The sequence below is a fragment of the Triturus cristatus genome, chromosome 6 (assembly GCF_964204655.1).
Source record: "Triturus cristatus chromosome 6, aTriCri1.1, whole genome shotgun sequence".
NCBI lineage: Eukaryota > Metazoa > Chordata > Amphibia > Caudata > Salamandridae > Triturus > Triturus cristatus.
Window position 1 is genome coordinate 332,524,129 of NC_140589.1, and position 17,913 is coordinate 332,542,041.

Consider the following 17,913-nt stretch of genomic DNA (forward strand, 5'->3'; position numbering starts at 1 on the left):
GGCATTACTGGGTCTACCACTTATGGTAAATCTGGGAATGTGCCAACATTCATGGGTGAATGTGTGGGAACACACATGCTCCACCCATGGGACACCTCCATGGAGTAATGCAAGGAAGCAATTTGCACTGCCTTGCTTAACTCTAGAATTATCAAGTTGTGCAGGCTAGCCTCCAGTGGCGGCCGGTACGTTTTGGAGGGAGGGGGAGGATAGGACACACACACAGGCACACATACACATAACACTCACAACCATGCATTCACACACGCGCGCACACACAAACACATTCATTCACAACACTCTTTCCCAAACACTCATACATGCACTCAAGCACCAAACAATTTAAAGAGAAAATAAACACACTTACCTTCAGCCAGCTCTGTGCTGCCTCTGTGGTTCTAGAAGGTTTGGGACTGCTGGCTTTCCTCATTTGCTGACCTTAGTCAGCCAATGAGGGAAGGCAGCAGTCCCAACGTCATCACAGAGTGGGATGGGGTCAGTGAGACTACAGACCCCACCCCACTCTGTGATGAAGTGTCACTGATTGACACTCGGCCCTTGGCACTTCAGGGCTTAAAACTGAAGCACCCAGATGCGGGACAATGAGTGACGCTACCCCTCGTCACTGAGAGGAGGGCCTCAGCAACCTTTGCAGAGCTGAGAACATCACGCCCACCAGAGCTGTGACTTTCTCAGCCCAGCAAAGTTCAGTTCAGGCAGCCAGTAACCAGCGCTAAATGCGCATGTCTAGCTCCTGGCTGCTTGAACTGAAAGTGAACGGTGTCTGGCAGGCTGACCTTTGTTCAGCCTGACAGACACTGTTCCTAAGGCGTGGCCCCTCCGCTCAAACGGACCAGCTGCGCCTGGTAGCCTTACGTGGCTTAATAAATCTCACTTCGGTTTTGCGTTGCCCTTGCACCACCTTGGGTGCCACAAAATCTTGATAAATATGTGCCTGCATTCATAAGGCTGAGAGAGGCACTATGAGCGAACAAGGCTTCCAAGCAACTCTAGTTTTAAAAACGCCAAGTGGCGTTGACCCCATCCTGATGTGTTTTAATTATGTGAACATTGACCTAAGGCTCGGTCAGTGACGAAACTGCTCCTGCAGCACCAGGGCACCCCAAGCTCCAGGGGGCCCCCTCAGCATAGTACACTCACTGGGTTTGGGACCAGTTAGTGTTAGTTTGATATGTCCGATTTTCTTCTCAGTGTGACAGAGTGGTAGGTGGGGGGCTCTTTGTACTTTGCAGGGAGGCCCCCTCAAGTTTTGTTTCACCACTGGGCTCTGTTCTACAATGCCACTGCTTTTTATAACGGTACAAAAAAAAGTGGTCAAGGTAGAAACAAACTTATTTGTGAAATGATACATAGTAGCAAACACTGATTGTTCGTTGTGACATGAGTCCAATTTATTTACTTCTTTAGACAGAGCATCTAGTGCAATTGTATTCAAAGCATTAGTAACTAATGGCAATGACGCTGCTCATTATAATGCAATGTATTTACAGTGCTCTCGGTGCAGATGGGAAGGGAGGAAGGGAATAGGTGTTAAAGTGATAATGTGTGAGTGGAGGACAGGGAAAAGGTATTTGTGACATACATCAATGTTGCATGGTAAAAACGTTTCCAGTCTGTGGTAGGTCAAATGTTCCAGAAATCACACATAGCTCTAATAGACAAGTACTTTTAAAACAATGTCGCCAGAGATTGTGTCTGTTGGTTGTCGACGTTTCGACCCCTAGGTGCAGGATTGAATGGCATCCTTACGGTGGGGTCTTCATCAGGACTGGACTGTGAATAGCACCTATGAATAATAGGAAAGACCGTGTGAGGAAGAGGTAATGTGACCATGTAAGCTATTATCGTGTCAGGTGATCAGTACCTATTTTGATATAACGACGGCGAACCTCCGTCAGATTATTAGTAAAGGTGGGCCTGGAGAAAGCTCCTAAGGGAAAAAGGGATACAATCATATGTCTGCTGATTGAATCGGCTGGTCTCGTTGTGTGGGAACAAGGGACGGATACTTACTGAACCATGAGTTTGAGCATGCAGCGATGTATCAGTGGCTTGAAATACACTGGAACCAATCCCGTAAAATCTGTCAAGGAAAGATCAAAGCGGCTAAGGAAAAAAACCTCTGATCTCAAATTGCACAGCAAATGCCTCGATTCATCAATGTTCTTCGAAATTTTGGAGATTAACTAAACCTAATTTTGGTTGTTGGTTCTTAGTCTAGCCATAGTCTCTCGGCAGGTCCCGGCTACTTACAACGGCTGCCGGATTGCATTTACAGGCGCATTTTTAACCACACCTTCTGTAATAACACCACTCTATTGAGCTCGTGTCCGAGGATTTGGACAATATGCGGCATTTAACACCCCGTGAGCACACCGCGCACGGTTATAGAATTACCATCAGCACCCCGATTTTCATTAACAGCACTGCTACTAAGACGAGACATCGGCAGAATTAGAGCCATACTTTCTATCGCACGTTCACCAAGCTACAGCGTTTGCCGGATTGCATTCCCAAACACACCATCTGTGCTAACACCACACTAATGAGCTAGTGTTCCAGCATTAGGATTTGGTTAATATGCGACATTCAACACCCTGTTTGCACACCGAGCCGGTTCTAGAATTAACGGCAGCACCCCGACTTACATTAACAGCACTGCTTGGGCGTGTGGCTTGAGCCTTAGACGAGACATCAGCATTAGTAGAGCCCTAATGCGCACGATCTATCGCACATTCACCAAGGTACACACTACGACGTCCGGTTCTGTGTTCTCACAGGTAGCGTTTCCCAGTACAATGTGGACTAGATATCTGGCCATTAGACACGCTTTTTGTACATCATACCGCCACATCACATGGGAGGTATTTGTTGTGCAATTTGAGATCAGATGTTTTTTTCCTTAGCCACTTTGATCTTTCCTTGACATATTTTATAGGATTGGCTCCCAGTGTATTGTAAGCCACTGATAATTCGCTGCATGCTCAAAGTAAGTATCCGTCCCTTGTTCCCATACAACGAGACCAGCCGATTCAATCAGCAGACATATGATTGTTTCCCTTTTTCCCTTAGGAGCTTTCTCCAGGCCCACCTTTACTAATAAACTTACGGAGGTTCCGCGTCGTTATATCAAAGTAGGTACTGATCACCTGACACGATAGTAGCTTACATGGTCACATTACCTCTTCCTCACACGGTCTTTCCTATTATTCATAGGTGCTCCTCACAGTCCAGTCCTGATGAAGACCCCACCGTAAGGATACCATTCAATCCTGCACCTAGGAGTTCAAACGTCGACAACCCACAAAAACAAACTCTGGCGACATTGTTTAAAAAGGAATTGTCCATTAGAGCTATGTGTGATTTCTGGAACATTTGACCTACCACAGGCTGGAAATTTTTTTACCAGGCAACATTGATGTGTATATGTCACAAATACCTTTTCCCTGTCCTCCACTCACACGTTATCACTTTAACACCTATTCCCTTCCTCCCTTCCCATCTGGACCGAGAGCACTGTAAATATATTGCAATATAATGAGCAGCGTCATTGCCATTAGTTACTAATGCTTTGAATACAATTGCATTAGATGCTCTGTCTAAAGAAGTAAATAAATTGGACTCATGTCACAACGAACAATCAGTGTTTGCTACTATATATCGTTTCACAAATAAGTGTGTTTCTACCTTGACCACTTTTTTCTGTACTGTATTATTGACCCAGGTTGGGTAGTATGTATGGGTTACCCCCTTAATACTTAATAATGCTTTTTATAAAGCCTACTTAGTTACTCACTTCTTCTGTCTCATTTTTATTCAGGTCCTCCAGCTTTCATTTGTTTATGCACGGATGTGCATGGCACGCTTTTGGTTTACGTACAGCTGCCGACTGCTTTTGGTCAACAGTGTGTTTTGGCTGCGTGTTGTGTCTAGACATTTATAGTATGCAGTGTTTGTTTTTTTTAATCAGTGCCCTGCGCAGGTCGTGTTCTGGGGTGATTTATAGCATAGTGTAATGCTAAAACCCCTCTTCCACAGCCTCGAGAAGAACTTTGCACTTTACCAAGGATGAGATCTCGGCGCAGTGTATTTTCCAAGGTGCGTGAGTGCCAAGAATAATTTAACATCAACGAACACTCTTCAGAGTTTGCGCTGTCCACTCCACACTCCTGTGCATGTACCACGTGCCAAAGCACACATGTAGGGTAGAGATCTGCTCAACAGCTGCTTATAATGTTTGACAGATTTCCTTAACTTGTGCAACACTTGTAAAAAGTAGTTCCAATGGCCTCAGGACAGGAACCCTGCAACTTCTAAAGGGATGGGGAGGTTATTAGTCAACTTGTTGATGCGCAATGTCCTGTCTTTCAAGCAACCAGTGTCGACGAGCAATAGAAGATTAAGGCAGAGTGAGGTCATGACAATTTTTTCCTCCACAAAATTTGCTAACCTTTCCTACCAAATTCATTTTTTTTGCAAATATTATGATGGTTTCAAACTATAAATTACGAGAAAAAATATTGAGAAAATAGTTTTTGCAGAAAGAAATCTCAGCAGAAGCTCACTTTTAGTAGGAAACATCGCTCAGAAATTTTTTTAACTAAAAAAATCTTTTGCAAGCAAAGTTTTGGAAAACGTACAGAGCTGTGCAGCTTCTGAAGTTGGAAAGCTTCTCAAGAATGTATTGCCCTGGCTGACGAGGCTGACCCAGACACGAGGCCTCCCCAATACGGACTAATTACTGCATCTGGCTGAGACAGGTAACGGGCCAGGGGTGGCTGGATATGGAGAGACTCCTTCCCTCTTTATGACGGATTTCCGGAATTTTGGTGTGTGAGCCACGTAGGGGATGTCTTTGTTTCGGTACTGGGGGGGGGGAGGGATAGGAATACGGGCTACCACGTCCTTACATTTTCTACTACTAGTTCTATTTCAGGGCGACAGGCACTCTGCAAGTTTCTTATGGGCAGTTTTGAGCCCAGAGTGCAGGGCAGCAGGGCGGGGGGTTGTTGGTTGCGGGGGGGGGGGTTGTTGGGTTGGGGGGTTGTGTTTACTCATCATGATGTGTACATCGGTATTTCATTTCATTACTATCACGGAGGAAATTGCCATTAGCAACCTAAACTATGAGCGTCATGGGGGCCAAAAATGTTAAAATATTGAGCTGGAATGTTAACAGGCTCGGGCCAAGATCAAGCGTAGCGTGGTTCACCAATATATTAAACGACAGGCCCCAGATATCGTCCTCCTACAAGAGACGCACCTGATTGGGAATCTTTGTAAAGCAATGCACAGGGGGGGGGGGTATAAAATGGTTGCACATGGGGGATTCACCACGGGCTCCAGAGGAGTAGGCATCATGGTTAAGAATTCACTCCCCCTGGACATAGGCTTCATTTGGATAGACGAGAGAGGCAGATATGCTGGGATTTCGGGCACGTGGGTGGGCCGCCCAATCACATTCATATCAGTCTATGTCCCCTCGGGCTGCAGGGCTCCACCTTTACTGACCTGGGCTCAGTCCTACTCTCTATTCCAGATGGCCGAGGTGACGACCCAGGATATGCCATGGATACATGGCTCCTCCCCGGAGGCAACAACAAAAGGGCACTCTACTCGCGACCTAAAAGGTACACCCTGACGGGCCCCACTAACCATACAGTCCGAATTTGGCTCAATGCAACTAACTCTCTTGGCTGGGGACATAAATTGACGTTAGCAAACCCACTATGGGATTCTGAAAAACTGGGCAGCTTATGGCGGTCGAAGGGTTTCGACAAATGGGACCTCATCGGCATTACACAAGTCAAAGACATCTGGGGAGAGAGGGGAGTCAAGTCCTTCACCACACTACAGGCTGAATATGAACTAGCCAACACCGAATATTTCCGATATACTCAGATTCTACACTCACTTCAATCACTTTTACCCAAGGGGACAGCTCCTCCTGAGAGGACAGGATCTTGGATGGGCACTTACCTGAAAAGACGACTTCTTTAATATACAAAAAACTGATAAACAACATGACAGATCCCCTACAGACATTAAGGGAGATATGGATGGGGGATGGGATCGAGATAGACGATGAGGACTGGAGGGAGGCGGTATCTTCCTCTAGAGTGGTCGCCATACCAGCGCGCCTTAGACTGGTACAACTAAAAATGCTTCATTGTGTGTATATCACCGGGCCACGTCAGATCCATATGGGTAGAGCTGATAGTGGGGAGTGCAGGAGAGGATGTGGACACCTGGGAACGTTCCTGCACATCATATGGGAATGGGAGCACATCAGTTCCTTCTGGCGCGAGGTCCATGAGACAATGTTTGCAGTGCTACACATTCATCTTTCTCCAGAGGCGAGACGCTGCCTCCTAAACATATGGGAACCCACAGACCTGAACACTCACCAGACGCAATGGGCCACCCTGGGGTACATGATCGACAAGAGAAACATTGCACAATTATGGGGCGCTGCTAAATCGCCTACGCTAGAGGCCTGGGAAAGGGACCTTGATTTGTGTATGTTTAGGGAGAATACGGTGTATGTTGCCAGGGGATGCCCTAAAAAGTGGGCCCGAATTTGGAGCTCTTGGAATAGCTATCGAGGGGAAATCTGTGTGCCACCTGTCTGTGCTGAACCAAATGTCCCTCTTACCCCGTGACACTCCCCTCCTATTCAAGATGTAATCCTCTTCCCCTGTACGCCTTTGCAATATGCAATTTGGCTATGTTCCATTTATTGTCCATTTGAACCGATGTATATTTCAATAAAAAGAATTATAACATTTTGTATTGCCCACCTATACTGAAAGCCTTGTCGGGTGTAGTAAGCGTTATATAAATACATTTACAATAAAACGGTGTTGTTTCTTCACCTTGCAATTAGATGGGGCAAGTATGCATGAAGAGGCTCCTGGGGCTTTCAATCATTTCAAGCAGCAATTAGAGGGGACAGCAGAATATTTGCAGCATGTTATTATCGAGTAACATAGAGGAATGTTACAGAACAAGTCACATTTAAGAGCTGCCGGTTATGCATAAAAAGCACGGAAAGCCCCACGCACAGCCGCACTTAAATCAACATCATCTAGATGGAAGCAACTTCCACGTGTTTGCAGACCCACTGCATCTGGACAAGGCGGCTGGGTAGTTATTCACCCATGTGATTCACATTATAATGACCCTGGTAAAAAAAGTTAGAGTGGAATGAATCTGCCATTGTTGACTAATACCAATTTAGTAGTTTGTTTATGTATGTTTCTTCAATATGGACCTATCCAGAAAAGGTTGGATGCCCAAATGTCCTTCGACTTCGGAAAATTATAGAGACGTTTTCAAATCCTTTAAATTCTATTGTTAGGACGAGCATCAGCGCGCATGCGCTGTCTGCAAGAGCTGCAGTAATCACTCTAAAGAATGTAATCTGGTATTCTGGCATGCTTTTTGCACTTGGTTAATTCGTGTGTGATTTTTGTTTCCTTGCTCCTCGTTCATTAGCGTTCCGATACTAAGCCTGGGCAGAGTTCGCGGAGTTCCAAGGGCAAATAAACTCTGCTGCGCTACATTGAGCTCCGCGAGCTGCAGAGTGCGTTAGATAAATGCTGTTCGTGATGATTTTCAGTGCCAGGTGCTTCTTCGCATTGTGCAATCATTGCGGATGGCACCATGCACAGAGCAAGCGGGCGCTGCTTCCTTTCTGCTGCTCGAGTAGATTTTTACTCGAGTGGCAGCTTTCTCAATGCGAGCGGACGGTTTCTCAGTGCGAGCGGTCGCAAGCATACGCAATCACTTGCAATGAGAAATCTGACTGCCCGTGTTGAGAAACTCTCGCCCGGAGGTTGATTTTCCACGCTCACGATTGCCAACTCGATGTTGACGATTTAGAACAAGGAAAAATCTCACCAGGAGGTGGATTTTCCTCACTCGCGCTCGCCAACTGCCGTTGATGAACCTGAGCGAGGAAAAAAACTCCACTCCGCTATGTGAAGCAGAGATTTTCGGAACTCCGTGAGCTCTGCGCAATGCGGAGTCCGGAAAACTGTGCGAGCGGAGCAGAGTTCACCGCCCAGACTTATCCGATACATCATTTCCGGTTTTACGCGAGGAGCACCAGACAATTACAGTTCCCCTAGTAAGTGTTATTTGCTATTTGGGTACTACTTGTTTATTTAATTTAATACTAGTGTGTGGCATGGCGCATTTTCAGTTTCCTAAAGCTAGCTGCCGCCTGCTTTTATTTGGTAATGCACAGCTGTGCGCGGCGTGCTTACGGTTTACGTACAGCTGCCGACTGCTTTTGGTCAACAGTGTATTTTGGCTGCGAGTTGTGTCTAGACATTTATAATATGCAGCGGGTTTTTTTTTTAAATCAGTGCCCGGCGCAGGTCATGTTACTGGGGTGATATATAGCATAGTGTAATGCTAAAACTCCTTTTCCACAGCCTCGAGAAGAACTTTGCACTTCACCAAGGATGAGAACTCAGCGCAGTGTATTTTCCAAGGTGCGTAAGCGCCAAGAATAATTTAACATCAACGAGCACTCTTCAAATCGCGCGCTGTCTACTCCACGCTCCTGTGCATGTCCCACATTCCAAAGCACACATGGAGGGGAGGGATCTGCTCAACAGCTGCTTATAATGTTTGTCAGATTTCCTTAACTGGTGCAACACTTGTGAAAAGTAGGTCCAATGGCCGCAGGACAGGCACCCTGCAACTTCTAAAGGGATGGGGGGGTTATTAGTCGACTTGTTGATGCACAATGCACTGTCTTTCAAGCAACCAGTGTCGATGAGCAATAGATGATGAAGGCAGAGTGAAGTTGTGACTATTTTTTCCTGCTCAAAATTTGCTAACCTTTACTAACAAATTCAGTTTTTTACTAATTTTATGACAGTTTCAAACTACTAATTGCGAGAAAAAATATTGAGAAAATAGTTTTTGCAGAAAGAAATCTCAACGGAAGCTCACTTTTAGTAGGAAACATCCCTCAGAAAATATTTTAACTAAAAGAATCTTTTGCAAGCAAAGTTTTGCAAAATTGACAGAGCTGTGCAGCTTCTGAAGTTGGAAAGCTTCTCAAGAATGTATTGCCCACTGATACTGAAGAGCCACAAAAGCGCTTCAAAGCCTTGTCAGGGGTAGTAAGCGTTACATAAATACAATTACAATAAAATGGTGTTGTATCTTCACCTTCCCATTAGAAGGGGCAAGTATGCATAAACGGGCTCCTGGGGCTTTCAATTATTTCAAGCAGCAATTAGGGGAGACAGCAGAATATTTGCTGCATGGTATTATTGAGTAATATAGAGGAATGTTACAGAGAACAGGTCACAGATTTAAGAGCTACCAGTTATGCCTAACAAGCAAGGAACGCCCCAGGTACAAATCAACATCATCTACATGGACGCACCTACCACATGTTTGTGTCACGATTGCACAGTTGTAGTGGGCGAAGCGATACCTGGACTACCAAAATGGCCGCCAAGTTAGACGCGCGTGCCCATGAAAGGTCGGGTGTGTTAAAAGCCGGCCTTCCTCTAGTTACGGCGCTTAGCATTCTAGTGTTTCTGGACAACGTTTGGCCTTTCCCGATTCTCTTCCGGGTCGTCGCGCCGTCGCCACATTGTCGGAGTTCCTGGCGGGGACGCAGGTTTCCAGCTGTCGAGTTTGTTTCTTCGGTGAATCCGGATTTTTGCGTTCCCACCCTTGGTGTGTTTGCGGCTTCTCTGAAGTTAAGGACTCCACACCAAATTCAAGCGGATTTCTTTCGACTCCTCGTACATGACAAGACAGCATCTCAGTTTTGCGGTAACAGCGCAATTGCGCTGATTTATGTTTACTGAACCATTGTTTGTATATTTATCTGATCCTGTGTTTCCTGCGCTGTGTTCATCCACTCCTGGCCTTTGAAATTTAAAGTTATTTAGTATCCTTCCCTGCATAAAGGATTGTTCAGTTGCTGACGTTTTTTAGGATAATTACTGGATTAATTCACAGTAGCAACACAGGGTAGGCATACATACAGCTTTTTGCATTCAGTATTTTTCACCTACTAAGAGCCTTTTTCTTATGTTATATTATTTTTATTTATAGTGCCAAACACAAGTCTTAATCAGTGTTACAGTGTAACTCAAGCACAGGAAGAAGGGAGAGCAGAAGGTAGAGTGTAAAAGAAACAGAGATATACAGAGGAGCTAAGTAGTGTTGTATCCTTTTATTACATGCTTACTCCCTTCTTTTCAGCTCACAACCTTTTGACTGGCACTGGCAACTCCTGTGGTGGTTTTATCCAAGACGAGGAGTCTCTTTCCTTTTTTCCCTTGTTTTGTTTCCCTTCTTCCCCGGGTTACCATTTGCCACCTTGTTAATTATTAGGTGCACTTGGGTAATTGGGAGAAGTGGTGGACTATACTTCACATCTCTGACGTCCCTGCGGAAACATGGGTAAGATTATTGCAGTTTGCAGACACCCTGCATCTGGATAAGGCGGCTGGGGAGTTATTCACCAATGTGATTCACATTATAATGACCCTGGTACAACATTTAGAGTGGAATGAATCTGCCACTGTTGATTAACACAAATTTAGTAGTTTGTTTATGTATGTCTCTTCATTATGGACTTTTCCAGAAAAGGTTGGATGCCCAAATGTCCTTGAACTTCAGAAAAATGCAGAGACGTTTTCAAATCCTTTAAATTCTATTTTTAGGTTGACCATCAGTGTGCATGCGTTGTCTGCAAGAGCTGCAGTAATCACTCTACGGAGTATAATCTGGCATTCTGGTATGATTCTTGCAATTGGTTAATTTGTGTGTCATTTTTTGTTTCCTTGCTCCTTATTTGTTAGCACTCCAGTACATCATTTCCAGTTTTTCGCAAGGAGCACCGGCCTATTACAGTTCCCTTACACTAGTAAGTGTTATTTGGGGACTGCTTGTTTTTTTAATTTAATGCTAGTGTGTGGAACAGCGCATTTTCACTTTACTAAAGCTAACTGTTGCCCGCTTTTATTTGTTTATGCATGGCTGTGCATGGCAGGCTTTTGGTTTACGTATGGCTGCCGACTGCTTTTGGTCAACAGTGTGTTTTGGCTGCAAGTTGTATCTGGACATTTATAGTATGCAGTGTTTTTTATCAGTGCCCTGTGCACATTGTGTTACTTAGGCTCCGATTAGATGACGGGAAGGGAAATGGTGGCAAACCGGGCGTCACAGTAGAAATGTGTTGGTGTGCAGCGGCCAGGAGGATGTGTGTCATGCGGACGTGGGTGGAGCAGGGGTACACTCTTAAAATAACAGCTGTGAAGTTTACCGGGGCACTGCTGAAGCCCTTCAATCCAGTTTTATCCTTAACGTTTTTGTACTTGTAGTTTGCTTCTTGTACAATGACTTTCACACTGCAATTAGGAAAATAATGGTTTTCACGAGACTGACACTGCTGAATGCCCAGCTGTAGCATAACTACTGTCATTTCAGCAATAACAGAACAGCACATACAGTGTCATTCAACTGGTTTAATTGTTTGGATTAATTTGCAATGCAATAGGTCACGCATTTAGAAGCTTTCACCTATTGGTATTGGAAATGACAATGCCTTTTATTATTGCAGGGTTTTTTTCAACACATAAATAAAAAGCATTGTCATTTACATTCCCAATAGCTTAAATGCCTCGCAATTGCGAGACCTATTGCATTGGAAATGCTTTCTCTTTATTACGTACAGTTCAGGGTCTTTTTTTTGGTACATTTAAACAGCTTCGTAATCATGCAACCATGCTTGCAGATGTACAATCATGTTTTTAAAGGCTTTGTGCATGTTTTTTTGTTTTCTTTTCCTCATTCGCCTCTGACCCCAGCTAACTGGTAATCTGCAAGTCGCCACTGTTACTCACTTGGAGAGGTAGGACTCACTTTGATGATTTGGGGTACTGCCCCGACTGTTTTTTCACCCACCTACCAGTGGCTCACAAGCTTCCTACCTGTTGCTGACCTCTCGTTGTTAAGGAGAGGGTGGTCATACTCTCCCCTGATTTAGAGGGACAAAGGATTGGAGGCTGCGCACCCCCCTTAAATCACCGTTTCCTAGTACACCCGTGATATCGGTAGTGTCCAGCACAATCTGAGAGCTTCCCGAGAGGCTTAATCATTGGACAATAAGAAAGAAAGATGACAAAAAGGTGGTACAAAAGCATGACCGTGATGACTATCTAAGCTGGAGTCCAGTTTACCAGGCAATCCCAAATGGCTCTCTTCTTGCTATTTTTTAGTCTGGCCAAATCCATCTTAGATGTTCTATACAATGAAGAAAGCCAGTCAGAGTGTGTAGGGGGCAGAACCTCGGCCCATCTCTTACAAATTTCTCGTCTGGCCATCAATATAGCAAAAAACAGAAAACCTCTATTAGCACTATTTATATCCTCTTGGATGCCAAAAATTATTAGACTAAGTGTGATACATAATTGGTGTCCTAGGATAGAATTTATGCTGGCCCCCACTTTTTCCCAGTATTCCGAAATGGCAGGGCAGGTCCAAAACATATGTGTGTCTGGGGCTCTTTCCATGTTGCATTTTTTACATTTAGCTGGTGGGCCGTTAGACATCTTAGAAAGCCTCGCCGGGGATAAATTGGCCCTGTGAGTGGTGAAATAGTGGTTTCTTCTCAGCCATGCTGGCTTCACCGTTGAAAACAGAGGACCATACGAAGTCTGCCAGAGCTCAGCCCAATTTGCCTCCGGAATAAATTCCTCCCATAATTCTCCCACCAATCTAAAATCCCCATCTATGGCTTCCTCGATTGCCCAATAGAAAGATGATACCTCCTTTTTTCCTACTGGCATTATTACCAGATGTTCTTCTAGGGCATTTCCCCGCCCTATCGGTGTTTTTTGATTCTGCGACCAACTCTTTAACTGTAGATATTTAAATCTGGACATGCTTTCATCCAGTTTCTCATTAAGAGTTGCCCAAGAAAGGAGAGAACCATCTTCCGTTAATTCACCCCATGTTAATAGCCCTGCTGTTTTTAAGGGTATGGCAAGCGCATCTTTTAGACAATTCGGTGTCCCCGGGCTGTCCCACAATGGAGCTAATTTTGAGTAGTATTCGATACCCGCTACTGCTCTAACTCTGGTCCATATTTGGACCACACCCCATAAATCCTTCAGCCTTACTTTCTTAAAATATTTTTTGTCCCCATATTTAAAAAGGAAGCCTTCATGCGGTAGCCCCGCCTGGTCTAACATGGCTTTAAACATCTTCCCTCTAACTGATAAATCTAGAGATTTCAGCAACATTCTCCAGTGGGTCAGTTGGAACGCCCATGCATAATATTGAATATCTGGTAGTGCGAGTGTAGGAGAGTAGGATCTGCACTTATGTTGCCCCCACTTTTTTTCTGATGTATACACTGGTTTCTGGCTATAGTTTGGCTGGGTCCCTGCTAATCAGGGCCCAAGTCTCACTGATCTCTCTAAACAACTTGGTGTGCATATTAGATGCACTAGTGATTGGATACTGTGGTACCTTATGAGTCCCTAGTATATGGTACCTTAGGTACCTAGGGCATTGGTACTTCACAAGCCTACCAGGGACTGCAGCATGTATTATGCCACCGCTGGGAAGCATTCTCAGTCTGACACCACAGGCCTGCTACTGCAGCCTGTGTGAGGTAGTGTTAGCACTACTCACTGAGGTATAGGTTCCTATATCTCACCATACACACACATATAAACCTATCAGCCACCCCTCTTGCAGGCCCTAACAATCCTGAGGGCAGGGTGCTTGGTTTACTATGTGAGGGGGTGCTTCTGCATGAGCAGGACCCCTCCGCAGCTGGCAGAGTCTATTCTCTGCTACTGTTTGTGGATGCGGTTAAACAATATACTCTTAAGTGCAGTATAACCTCACGGTAAATGCTAACTTTGGAATGACTGCATCAAAACATGTCGTGTTTGGTGTCAAACAACTTGGAATCATACCCCCACACCAGTAACTGGTGTAGGAGTATGATCCCACCCTTCTAGAGGGGATGACATGTACCCACTGTACTAAACGGTAGAAATCTCCTAGAGCCCTGGCATCACAAAATGGATGCCACCAACACAGACACTGGGCTGCCCTCCTGCTGCTGACCGAAACTCGCATTGTAGGAAGCCCAACAAAAGGCATCCTGTCACAGGGAGGTGTCACCACCCCCCAGACAGGATTTAGTGTATTGGAGCTGGGTGGGTGCACTCTTAGAGTGCTTTGAAGTCCTGCACTGGGCTCCTCTGTGCATATGCCAGCTCAAACCGGTTCAGGGGCTACCTGCCCCTGCTCTGGCGCGAAACTGGACAAAGGGAAGTGGGTGTAACCACCCACTACCCTGACCCTCCTAGAGGAGTGGTCATAGAGCTAGTCCCTCCCCTATCTTCCCTATAAGATAGAGAGCATTGCCAATGCAATTCAGATTACCCTGGACGACGCTCTACAAAGAAGAATCCTGGCCCTTCGACGTTCCACTATCTCTAGAAGACTGAAGAATCTCCCTTGGAGTCAAGGAGTGACTCCCCTGCTTGGCAGGCCCCTATAACCTCAATCAACGGTTGCAAACTTCACCGTTCCCGCCGGAGTCCGAAGTCCCTGCGGCCCCAGAAGTGGATTTCCTGACCTCTCGACGGCCATTTTGAGTCCCCAGCGAAGCTGTGGCATCTGGACCCCACGAGTGACGAGGAACAGCAGTACCTGGGAACCGTGCACTGATTTCGAGTGCAAACCCTAAACAACGTTCTACGAACGTATGCTTTGGACCATTTGTGGCCCAAGTCCCTAGCAGGTCTGGTTCCAAAAATCAGCAGCCTACCCCGTCCCGAGTGACCGTGGGCTCCTGTGAACCTTTTCCTGTGAAGGCGTCTTTGCGGTTACTTTCCCGTTGGCTAGTGACTCTCCCAAAGACTTTATAACCAACTTCAAGGGCTCTCCTGGTTGCTCCGGGCCTGACCTCACTTACCTTCGCTGGGTAAGTCCATCAGACCTTGCTGGTCATCATCACCGACTATCTTCAGTTCACACAAGACTTGCAGTTGCCAAGGCTTGTTGGCTCCAATCCGGTTGCCGACACTGGCATCAGCTGCAGACGTTGTGGGACACTCTGATTCCAGCTGCTGGTCATCGTGGAACCCTCCTGGACCTCGTGAGCGGAGAGACAAATCACCACCGACGACCCAAAACGACGCGACATCTGTGGTCATCCATCCTGATGGCCACCGGTCACTGGCAAGTGACTTTGAACACTGTCCCCTCAATTTTCAGGTCCTCTTCATCTTCAATCCACCTTCAGATTCCAGCGGACACCTCTTCAGTCGTCTCAAGCAGCAAGTCTTCATTGGTCTCCATTGAAAACAGCATCGCGACCCGACACCAAAAGACACCTATGCACCCGGCTTCCCTGGGTGAGGTAACTCGTGCACTCCGGTGCCCAAGTGTGTGTTGGCCCTCGAAATACTTACACTGTAAGTGGCTTGCTTTTTGACTTCTTCGAAGTGCCCTAAAACTTTAAAATGCAAACAGCGACTTGCTCCATTGTAACCTATAGGAAACCCGCGGCTGTGTTTAGACACTGCACACGTTTCCCGTGGGCTTGTTACTTACCTGCTAACACTGCAGTAGTGAAGCCCCAGCGATTCCCAAGGCCCTAGGCTTTGTCATTTTGCAAGTCGACTTTGTTAAACCATTTTCTTAGTATTTGGTCTGGTACGCCACTAGAGCTACAGCCATATTTGTGCTTAATTTATTGAGAACTGTTGACATTTGAATGTGTATCTGGGTTTTAATCTCATAAAGAGATTAGTAGGGTGTATCTAGAAATAAATACATATATATTTGATATATATACCTGTGTGGTGTCCTTTTCATTTGGTAATTCAAGAGATTATAAGGTAAAACAAGCTGCTTTAAATTCCTCAGAGACTTTTTTTTTTAATTCTTTTTATTTGCATTTTTCAAGAACAAACTTAAAACAATACCACTCATTTTTGTGTACATACGACAAACAATGCCGATACGTCTCCCCACCAAACATATCACCAAATATGGGGTTGCGAGGATACCAACTCAGTGCCACAGGACAATCTGCTCATTACCCAGCAGTCCATCTTCTCCCCCCACCCGCACGCGCCACCCCCAACCCCCACGTCTACCAATATAGATTCCTCAGAGACTTAGCCTGAAGGCTGCTCTCCACAGCTACCACTAGGATAGCTTTCTTTAAAAGGTTGTCTTAAACCTATCTACCATAAGAGTCGAATTGGACTGGTGCAAGGTGGCCACTATAACTAGTGACCAGCATATGCCAGGCCAACTTCTCACAGCGAGACCTCCCTTTTGCGTCTTAGTTTTTTCCAGGAAACCCTGGTTGACTTATACGCCCACACAAATGAATTTATTGACTGCTGGAATCTGTCAATTATTGATTTGTCAAAATGTAGTGGTATGGTATTAAAAATGAATGTTGTCTTTGAGAGGATTGTCATTTTAATCAAATTGACTCTACCTAAAATAGTTAAGGGAAGGTGGGCTCAAGATCTCATTAGTTTTTTACTTTCTTTTAGAAAATTCAGGAGATTTACCTTAGCTATGTCGTCTATATTAGGTACAATTTTGACTCCCAAGTACCTCATCTCATCTTTAGTATGGTGTTTGCCCTTTGGCAGGTTCCAGGTCATGATCTCGGTCTTATCTGCATTGATCTCGTGGCCAGAGACTCGACCAAATTCTTCAGCTAAATTGATTACCGAAGGAAATGATGACTCTAGATCTGACGAAAAGATAAGAATGTCGTCTGCATAAAGGGCTACCTTCCTCTCTCATGTGCCACTCTTAAATGGTAAGATAGCTATCTCCTCTCTGAGACACTGAGCAAACGGCTCAATGTACAAATCAAAGAGGAGTGGAGAAAGGGGGCAGCCCTGTCTAGTTCCTTTCTTGATCCTGAAGGGTTTAGTCAATTTACCATTGACCACCAACCTTGCCGAAGGGTCACTGTATATGAGGTTTATGGTTTGTCGAGATTTTGGGCCAAAATGTAATATGGTAGCAAGGTAATTCCAATTTACCCTATCGAAGGCTTTTGTTGCATCTAGTGTCATTACTGCCAAGGGAAGAGTAAATTTCGAGGCAAAATCTATCGCACCTATTAGGTCGTGCGTTAGATCAAAAAGATTCCTGCCTTTTATAAAACCCTTCTGGTCAGTATGCAATAGGTCTCCAGCAACTGCACCAAACCTGTCGGCCAAAATCCTGGTAAAAACCTTATAGTCAGAATTAAGAAGTGAAATAGGTCTATACGACCCACACTTCGTAGCTGGTTTACCCGGTTTTAAAATCAGAGTGATATTTGCTTCTCCCCACGAGGACGGTGGTTTAGCCCCTTCTATCAAGATTTCATTAAAAACCATGGTCATAAAAGGTATTATCTCCTCGCCCGGGATTTATACACTTCGGCAGGAAGGCCATTCGGCCCTGCCGCCTTGTCTGTTTTACAGGCTAGAAGAGCCTTTCCAACTTCCTGATGAGAAATTTCCACCTCTAGCTTCTCTCGTTTGGTTAATTCCAAAACTGGCAGATGGATCGGTTCTAACCAATCCTTTGCTGATGTGATGTCTACACCATTATCCTCATCATATAGTTCCTTAAAAAAGGTATGGAAAGCATCTCCTTCTTCGTTACTCGTTTTAGTATTTGCGTCGTCTATTTGTTTTATCAAATTGAGCACTCTGTCTGATTTGGCCTTCCAGGCTAGTAACCTGCCTGCTCCCTCACCGTACTCAAAATGGGCAAGTTTGCTCACCTCCCACCTATTAGATATTCTAGCCTGAACTGTACTATCTAGTTTGGCTTTCAGAGAGTCCAAATTTGCTA